Source organism: Hemicordylus capensis, chromosome 2 (assembly GCF_027244095.1).
Source record: "Hemicordylus capensis ecotype Gifberg chromosome 2, rHemCap1.1.pri, whole genome shotgun sequence".
In the NCBI taxonomy this organism is placed as follows: domain Eukaryota; kingdom Metazoa; phylum Chordata; class Lepidosauria; order Squamata; family Cordylidae; genus Hemicordylus; species Hemicordylus capensis.
Genome location: NC_069658.1, coordinates 340,264,385 through 340,274,623, shown reverse-complemented (window position 1 = coordinate 340,274,623; position 10,239 = coordinate 340,264,385). Strand labels below are relative to the sequence as shown.

The following is a 10,239-nucleotide window of genomic DNA, read 5'->3' as shown; positions in this document are numbered from 1 at the left end:
TAGGCTCTTCAGTTTGCAGTTTTCCAAGTAAACTTTACAAAGCAAAGGATTCTGTCGGGCTTTCTGAAGTGCATCTGTATTTGCTTTTGCTTTCACTCAGTTGAAGGTTTTAGCATTCCAGCGTGTCACTTTCTGAGGAATTAAAAATAGAATGTGTAATTGACTAACCCAGGAAGTGAGAAAACCTGTTTGTTTCTGGAGAGGAAGTAACAGAGAGGGAGGAATGAGGGTTGCCAACTGACTAGGAAAAATGGCCTGACCTGACCTTATACTCTCTGATCTTCAGGAATTAACAAGTGAAGCTTTTCAGAACATGAAGATAAATAGCTGTTGAAGGCACATGAGCAGAGGCCAGTCCAAAAGTTGCCAACCCAAGGGAAGTGGGAAAGTATCGTTTATTAAAATTAAGCTCTCTCTCAATTTAGTGGATTTGGCAGAATTAGAAAATATACTTCCAACTTCAGCATAAGGAACAAAACTGAATATAGAAATGCAGTTTCATAACACCGTCTAAAAAAAAGTGCTCCCAAAAGAAATTCCGAATCTCTTGCTGGGAAGAGGGGAAAGGGTTTCCACACTTCTCCATCTGCCTCTTCCAAGCAACATCTCTGGCAACTTTTAAAAGGCACTGAAGACACATTTATTCATCCAGGGTTTTAAGTAGATTTATGGTTTGAATTTTTAATGTTAAATGATTTTAACATTTAAAAAATCATTTTAAATGATTTTAATGTTAATAATTTTAATGTTTAAATGATTTTAATTGTTTAATTGATTTAGTTTACATTTTAATTTTTTATTGTTTTTAATTGTTTTTATTTTTTATTGATGTAAACCATTTGTTTTTGTTTTTACTAATGTTTTACTTTCTATTTTCATTTCGTAAACTGCTGAGAGACGTAAGTTTTGGGCGGTATAAAAATATGTCAAATAAATAAATAAATAAATAAAACCGCCCTGAGCTATTTTTGGAAGGGCGGTATATAAATAAAATAAATAAAATAAAATAAAATAAAATAATTAAACAAACAAACATACATCTTGCATCTGGACTGGAATGGAAAGCAGGTCACTGTTCACCAGCTGACGTGTCAGGGAGTTGGCTGACAGCCTTTCCTCTCTCAGGATTCCAGAATGTCCACTTTGTTCTGCAGATTTCTGACTGGAAGAACAAAAACAAACAAACATTCTTTAGTGTTAATAATTCTTTAGAGAGGCCCTGAGCATTTTGGTGCTGTGGGGGTCCTATATAATTTGTTGATTGGCCACCAAGCTAAGTAGATGATTCCACCATCAACTTACTTTTGAGTTGCCACCAACCCCTACACTCCTCACTGTGGCAGTGGGGACGGAAAATCCTTGGCCGCCTACAGGCAGCAAAAGGGTTAATCCGCCCCTGTCTCTTTCCCTTCACCACCAGAGCTAACCATGCCATTTCTCATGCCCAGCTTGCCATACTATTCAACACGTTCCTCTTCCTCTGACAATGCCAACGTCTACCCTAGATTCTCCTTCTGATCTGACCCATTCCTCTTCACTTACCAGTGAATCTGCCTCACAATATGCTTACCCTTCCAAATTTTCTAACCCTCATCTGAGAATCATTAAACTCTGATTTGCCCAATAAAGAATTCTGGGTAACCTCAACGCTTGTGTCCTCCCACAAAAGTTGGTCAAGTGAAAGGCACATTTGGAGAAATATCTAAAGATGTATTTCCAGGAACTGAAGAAGTATTGTAATTGCCCTAGGAACATAGGAAGCTGCCGTATACCGAGTCAGACCATTGGTCCATCTAGTTCAGTATGGTCTATACTGACTGGCAGCAGCTCTCCAAGGTTTCAGGGAGAAGTCTCTCTCAGCCCTATCTGGAGATGCCAGGGATTAAACCTGAGACCTTCTGCAGGCAAAGCAGATGCTCTACCACTGAACTATGGCCCCATCCTCCTCTGGCCCCTACTGCTACTACTACAAATATTTATTTCCCGTTTTCCAACACGGTTCTCAAAGTGGTTTACACAGAACAATAAATAATAAATAAACATGGCTCCCTGTCCCCAAAGAGTTCACAATAAAATAAGAAACATAAGGCAGACACCAGCAACAGCCACTGAAGGGATGCGGTGCTGGGTTTGGATAGGGCCAGTTGCTCTCCCCCTGCTAACAAGAGAACCACCGCTTTTAAAAGTGCACCTTTGCTCCGTTAACAAGGGTCTATTAACTAGGGCTAACTATACATTACGTACAAATGCTCAGTGCTATTTTTGCTGCTGTTGGATAAAGGTTTATTCAAGAAGGGGAATTTGGAGAGAGGAAGTGGTGATTGTGTGGAGGTGCTTAACACTTTTTTTGCCCACAAATTCTCCAAACTGGAACATACAAACATAGGAAGCTGCCATATACCGAGTCAGACCCTTGGTCTATCTAGCTCAGTATTGTCTACACAGACTGGCAGCGGCTTCTCCAAGGTTGCAGGCAGGAATCTCTCTCAGCCCTATCTTGGAGAAACCAGGGAGGGAACTTGGGACCTTCTGCTCTTCCAAGAGCGGCTCCATCCCCTAAGGGGAATATATTACAGTGTTCACACTTCTAGTCTCCCATTCATATGCAACCAGAGCAGACCCTGCTTAGCTAAGGGGATAAGTCATGCTTGCTGCCACAAGACCAGCTCTCCTCTCCTGCTAACCCAAGCAGCTTTTTCTTTCACAGAGCCTAAGCTGTGCACATTTATCTGGGATAAGTCCTATTGAAGTCTATGAGACTATTCACATGCACGTGCAAAACCAGGTTAAGTGAGCCCAGCCCGGTTGGCTACTTGGAGGAGGATATACAAGTAAATGTTAAAAAGGGGGATGTGGCTCAGGACCAGGTTACACTGGGCTGTGGGACAAGGCTAAGCTCTAGTTCCCTGCATGCCACCCCACAGCTTACCAGGCAGTTGCAGAAGTGAATTCTCTCCCTCCCACCTTCAGAGGGTGGGAATGAAGAGGAGAAGGTGGAACTGCTGCCACCACTGCCACAGCCTTCAGCCAGCATGGTGTAGTGGTTAGAGTGCTGGACTAGGACCGGGGAGACCCGAGTTCAAATCCCCATTCAGCCATGAGACTTGCTGGGTGACTCTGGGCCAGTCACTTCTCCCTCAGCCTAACCTACTTCACAGGGTTGTTGTGAGAAGAAACGCAAGTATGTAGTACACCGCTCTGGGCACCTTGGAGGAAGAGCGGGATATAAATGTAATACATCATCATCATCATCATCATCATCAGTGACTCCTCCCCCTCCTCCCACTGGACAACAGGCTTTCTCTCAAAGCCCATTAGTTGATGGGAAGAGAGGAGGAGGGAATGCTATGTGAGCTGAGACCTTTCCTGTTTCTCCACCGTTCTCCCTATCAGTTAGTGGGAATGTCTCTTAGAGGCTTTGTGCGAATGCAGAGGCCTATGGGAGATGCTCCCATTTGAAGAAGGCGAAGGGATGCCTGGCAGAAAAGAAAGTGGCAGCACAAATTTGTCAGCTAACGTGCACCACCAAAACCATTGCAAAGGGGGGTTGTCATGAGAGCTCAGAGGAAGGCAGCCATTTTAGGCTAAGACTACTTTATTGTGTAACAGTAAGAGACCAGGATCATTACTCGCAAATGCTAGTGCCAGCTACTGGCTGGACATATTAGAGCAACATTTCCACACATCTCCCCCCTTTCTTAAACCAACAATTTAATTAATTAATTAATTATTACAGCACATCTAAACAAATATCAATTGAGTACTAGTATCATTGTCATTTTTGGTGGCTGGCCCCAGCATAGCCTCTATAGAGGAACTTAGGGTTGCAAGTACTGTTTCTTCATCTGAAGGTTGCACATTCTCAGGTATGACAAGGGGATGTCTATGATTTTTGTTGAATGTTCCACTATCCGTCTTGACTGAATATGATCTGGGTGTTTCTCTCCTCCCTACAACTGTAGCAGGAGTCTGCCATGACCTTTCTCCATCATGTTTTATATAGACTCTGTTTCCAGGCTCTAAGTTTGGTAGTGGTTGTACTGAATGTCGCCTTTTGTAGAAATGTCCATAGCTGTCCTTGGCTTTGCAATCTGAAGATGCAACTTTGTGCAAATCAGGCCTCCCTGGAGCCAGATTTTTCTCTAGGGTTGGAACAGGTGTTCTGATTTGTCTGCCCATTAACAGTTCTGCTGGGTTACATCCAGGAGCTATCAGTGATGTGGATTTTTAGCTCAGGAGAGCAAGATGTGGATCATCCTGTCACAACATTTTCTTAGCAGTCTATACTGCCCTCTCTGCTTCCCCATTTGCCTGAGGGTAGTGAGGACTCATAGTAACATGGTTACTATGACATGCAAAAGAGCTTGAATTCCACTGCTGTAAACTGAGGTGCATTGACCGTCACAAGCTCTTCTGGGATGCCAAAATGGGCAAAGGTGTTCTTCAGTTGTGTAATGATGCTGCAACATGTGACAGTGGACAAGGAAAGTATCTCAATATATCTGGAAAAATAGTCTATGATAAACCAAGTAGTGTTGGCTTTGACATTCACACAAGTCTGCTGCAAGTCTCTTCCAAGGTCTAGTAGGCAAGGGTGTGGTAATTAAACTAACTCTTTTCATTGAGTTAGTTTATTCTTTCTGCAATCATCACTTACGAGATGATTGGCCTTAAATGGCCTTTAAGTCATTTCCTATACTGGGCTACCATACCGTCTGCTTGGCATGCTCGCAGCATTTGGTTAAGTCCTGATGGCTTTGGTGAATAAGGTCTAGGATTTCTTTCCTCGTTGTTTGCGGCACAATATGATTTCCTTTTGTTATTAGTCCCTCTGATTCACTGAGTTGGCCACGTTCACCAAAGTATTGCTTAGATAGCTCTGAAGTGTCATTGATCTATTCAGGCCGCCCATTTCTGATATACTATAAGGCTTCTTGAAGTTCTGGATCATGTTGAGCAGCTGTTTTGATCTGAAGAAGCCGCTTGTCAGATATTTCTGTGAAGATATGCACTGCAACAACATAAGCTTTTACTTCTTCCTCTAGGTCATAGGAGTTTTCCTGCTGTATGGGACTACATGATAAGGCATCTGCAAGTACCAGCTTTTTCCCTGGAATATATTCAGCTATTGGGTTGAACTTCATCATTCTTATCAAAAGATGTTGGCATTGCAGTGGTGCTTGATCTAAATCTTTCCCTTTGATTAGGGTCACCAAGGGTTTCTGGTCAGTTAGCAGTCTGAAGGATGGTGGACCACACAAATATCTGTAGGAGGTTTCGCATGCCCGCTTGGCATTCTTTCTCTATCTGTGCATAACATTGTTTTGTTTCTGTAAGACTACTAGAGCAGAATGCGACTGGCATCCACTCTGACCCGTGTAATTGGAGTAGAACACCATCCAGTACATAACTACTTACATCAGCACAAACCATTGTAGGCTTGTTAGGATCATAGAGATGCAAAACTGGGGCATTTGAGATCATGTCCTTTATTTTCATAAAGGAGGCCTCCTGATCTGTCCCACAGTGATGTCACAGCAGCAGGTTTAGTGGCTGTGTCTCTGTGGAGAGGTCCTGCAGGTATTGACTGAGATAAGTCACCATTCCAACAGTGACGTTCGTAGGTGCTTTTAAGTTTCTAATGGCTTTTACGTTCTCGGGGCATGGCTTCATACCCTGTTCTGTAATCACTTGTCCTAAGAACTCTATTTCAGTTTGACGGAAAATGCATTTGTTTAGTTTAAGCCCGGACTCCTGGATCAGATATAGGACAAGGGTTTATCATGCTCTTCTAGTGATGTGCCATGTACTAAAATGTCATCCATGAAAACAATGACCCCTTTTATCTCCCTAAGAAGTTCTGACATTTTCCTCTGGAAGATCTCAGGAGCACTGGATATACCGAAGGGCAAGCACTGGAAACAGAATCTTGCAAAGGGTGTTATAAATGTTGTTAGTTTGACACTCTGATCTGTCAGAGGTATTTGCCAGAAGCCACTTGAAGCATCCAATTTAGAAAATATGTTGGCTCCAGTCACTTTTGGAAGTAGATCTTCCAGCACTGGGAGTACATATTTTTCTCTAACAACTGCTTCATTGGGTCTTTTCAGATCTACACATATATGGATTTTTCAGTTTTTCTTTGTGACTGGGACCACTGGAGCACACCATAGCGTAGGCTCTGTGATTTCTTTAATTATGCCATGTGCCTTCAACCTTTCCAGCTCTATTTCCACTTTATGGAGTAAGGGAATGGGAATCCTGTGGGGAGCATGGGCGTTATATGGCTTAGCATCCTGTCTTAAGACAAGGTCCACAAAGTCTCCCTTGAGTAGGCCAATGTCCCCAGACAGTCCTTCTATTTCCCCCACTGCTTTCATCAGTCCCATTCTGGTAGCTACTCCACGACTGAGGAGATCGTCCAATTAATGGGCTCTAATCACATACATAGAAAACTCATATTGGTTGCCTTTATGACTGGTTTGTGTTATAAAGTATCCAAAACAGTCCAAGGGACCTCTTGGGCTGCGTAGAAAAGTCTCTGCTCTGTGTAGTGGGGGAGGATCCTGGAGGATTCTCCAGGACAGGAGGATAGGTCTACTCTGAGATAACTGAGATGTCCACACCTGAATCTATTTTGAAATTTGCAGTCTTGCCATTAATCATTAAATCAATCCTCCATACCGGTTCCGTGTCTTTGCAAAAAACTAAGAGAAATTTATCCTCCACTTCTGTGGTAACTTCTTGTACCATCTGTGTGACATACAATTGCAAAGTGCCCTATTTTTGAACATTTCTTGCACTGAGCTCCTCTAGCAGGACAAATTCCTCTAATGTTGTGCATCCTCCCACATCTTGTACATGCAAACTAGGAGTGTATGCCTTTTTGCTGCAGTGTGCTTTTGAAATGGCCAGCCTGCTTTGCTTGGGGTTTATTTTGTTAGGCCCTTGCAGCTACAGACTTAAAATTTGCATTTCCAAAGCAGTTACTCTTTCTGCTGTTAGTGTTTCATGGAGAAAAGACGATTTCTTCCAAACTGGTTTCAGGTTTCCTCTGCTCCCTGATCTGTGCTTTTATTAATTCAGACTGCCTTGCCATTTCAGTGGCTTTATGAAGAGTTAGATTTTCAGCAAGTTGCATTTGCTCTGATAGCCCTTTATCCAGAATTTTAAGGACAAGCCTGTCTCTGAGATATTCTTCTTTCCTGTCTGCAAAGTCACAGTGCTCAGAGAGTTCATACAGCCCTCTAACAAATGACTCAATATTTCCCCCAGATTTCTGTGTCCCTTGATAAAAACAAACCCTCTCATACAGCACATTCCGTTTTGGAATGAAATGGGAAATTTAGCCAAGACAGTCTCCTAGTCATTCTTTTGACCCTCTTCAGCAAAGCTAAAGGATGTATAGATGCTGCTTGTTTCCTTTCCCATGGCATAAAGAAGGGAACTTACTTGACCAATGCCTTCTCCTTTGTGGAGCTTTGTAGCTAGTCTGAAGCAAGCAAATCTTTTTTTTCCATTCTGGACATGTGGCAGGATTGTCAAAGCTGAAAGCGTCTGGTATAGGAAAGTGAGCCATTTCAAAAGTTTGTGGATTCAAACTCAGACTTCTGACACCATGTCATGAGAGCTCAGAAGAAAGCAGCCATTATAGGCTAAGACTACTTTATTGTGTAACAGGAAGAGACAAGTTTAACAAGCAGTACAGGCAGGAAGTAGGGAGGGACTCTGCCTCCAATGAGGCAAATGCTAGTGCCTCCTATTGGCTGGACATATTAAAGCAACATTTCCCCACACGCAGTGATTTCGTCCCTAGCAGTGGGTGGCCCTGGGCAATGTTGGGTGTGGTCAAGCCCATGCCCAACTTGGCATAACTCTGATGCCAAGCCAGCCATGGTGCGTATGAAAGAACAACAGTTTTTGCAGTTTGGAAGAGACAGATGTAATCAGAAGGAGAGTGAACTGAGTTAGTTGTGAGCTGGAGGCACCTTGTGTGATGCAAGGTTTGCTGCCTGGTAGGAATGCATGTTGTTTTCTTCCACTTAAGTTCTACCTGTATGTTTGTAGATAAAGCAAATATTCTAACATCACCTTAAGACTGCAGTGCTATTTCCTCCAAAGGAAGCTAAAACCTCAGTAGCTGCACAGGCCCTGGCTGGAACAACTTCTTGCATGCAATACAGGAGAATGTGCAACACTACAAAGGATCAGTATGTTATTCTCTGATCAACAAGGGAAGGTCCCCACGCATCTTTGCACTTCTGAATTGGGAAAAGCTTCACTGTTGCTTGTTATGCAGTTGTTAAAGCCAAAGGATTTTTGTCTACTAAAAGGTGGCAATGCTGTTGTTGATATAATGCTCCCTTGGTAAATCTAAACACTCTTCTTCCAGGTTAGGTTATGCTTAGCCTAACAAAAAGCACCAGTACTAGGAAAAAGCAGGCAAAAACATTCTGTCAGTGCCACATCTCCGTTTCTTTTCTTCTGGCTGCTGAATGTAGAAATGAAACCAAGAGGAAACCATGGAATATAACAACAGTGGCTCCAGACATTTCAGGAATAGTTCTAGCCCCAAAAGCTAACCAGACTCTTACCGATTCAGTTACAATGAAATGTGGAACTGTTCCAAGGGCAGCCAGCGTTATTGCCTTGAAAGAAATGTTAGGTTTCTGCTTTTATTGCTTATGTAACTGAAGAATTTCACGTTTAAGATGTGCATTGCAAAACAAGATTAACATTTGGGGGGGAAACACTGCAAAGACAAATGCTGTTACAGATGTCTTAGGTAAGGAATCCTGATTAAATATTAGGCCTATTCACATGCTAAGTTCAACATTTATACGAGTGTAGAGTATACACAGTTACAGATCTGCCCACAGGTACAGTCATTCACATGTTGTGCTGAACGCAGGTACAGCACTACATTTCCTGTCTGTACCATGCATTTGAAGGGTCTGTATTCAGGTTCACTTTTTAAATGAACACAGGTACAATCATTCACACAAACACGGGTACATCTGTACACTTGTACAGCATAATGTCTGAATTAGGCTACTGTTTCTCTAGAATCTCATAGCCTGCGAAACATACTGTAAATCCAGAAAATATCCCATCATTTTTAAAGTCATCAGAATCTATAATGATTTGGAAAGAAAGCCATGTGTGTTCACAGGGTTGGTCGTCTAGGCACAAAAAATTCCAGTGTTGTATCCGTTGCCATTGTTTCTAAACAAAATATTGCTAAATAAAATATAAGCAAAAAGTACCTCTTTTTAAGACAAATAGACTGAAAGTACTTCACTACAAAACATTTTCTATAAACAATTCAGTTTTCAACACTGTCCTATAGAAGCCCCTTATTTAGGAACTAATTAATTAAAGATCAATGCTGTACTGTGGAGCTTTTCAGTGAGTGAACACAAAGCAACTAATTAAAAAGCGAGTAGCAGAGGCCACTTAAATGGGAGGCATTTACTGATGGAAGGGTACAATCCTAAGCACACTTTCTAGGGAGTAAGTCTCATTGAACCAAACAGGACTGACTTCTGAGCAAATATATGCTCATCGTTTGCGGATGATAGTCCTTTGTGGGACTATTGGAGTGGACAGAGCACTTTATTAAGTGCCATTTGGAACCACTGGTTTAATTTCTCTTCTGATTGATAGCAGAAGAGTGATGATTCAGTGGTGCTGAAGGGCCCTAATGTAGAAACAACTTCTGTTGATGTTACTTGCTTCTGGGTAGTGACAAGAGCTTTTGTGTTAGATGGTGCTCTGAGCAATTGCTGCTGGGATCAGCTTCCTCTCTGCATTTACCACCATCTACATCTAGCCACATCTTACCAGGGCTGGGCTATGAAATACAGTATTGTGGTGGGCATGTGGGTGGAGAAGAATCAAGTGACTTGTTCGAACAAGCATTTCAGTGGCGCTTTACCTCACTGCTTCTAGAACAGGGCTGCTCAACTTCAGCCCTCCTGCAGATGTCGGCCTACAACTCCCAAAATCCCTGGCTATAGGCCACGGTGGCTGGGGATTGTGGGCGTTGTAGTCCAAAAACAGCTGGGGGTGGGGAGTTGAGCAGGCCTGTTCTAGAACTATGTAAAGGAGCAGTGATTCTCAAGCAATAAGGCAGCTCAGCCGAAAGTAGGTTGGAGCAGTTGCCAGGGGAGATCCTTTTTGGTAATTGCCAATCAATGCCATGCAGAAGGTAGCAGGTCCCATCCCCCCATCCCTGCT

General features: G+C 42.6%; 1 long non-coding RNA gene across 1 annotated transcript; it reads right to left on the bottom strand.

The window, feature by feature from the left end:
• Window positions 1-914: 914 nt before the first annotated feature.
• Window positions 915-7,656, bottom strand: LOC128346349 (uncharacterized). Its single transcript, XR_008316921.1, has 2 exons — window positions 7,453-7,656; window positions 915-1,162 (listed from the first exon to the last, which is right to left on the bottom strand). It is a non-coding gene; the product is annotated as an uncharacterized LOC128346349 (long non-coding RNA).
• Between the last annotated feature and the right edge of the window lie 2,583 nt (window positions 7,657-10,239).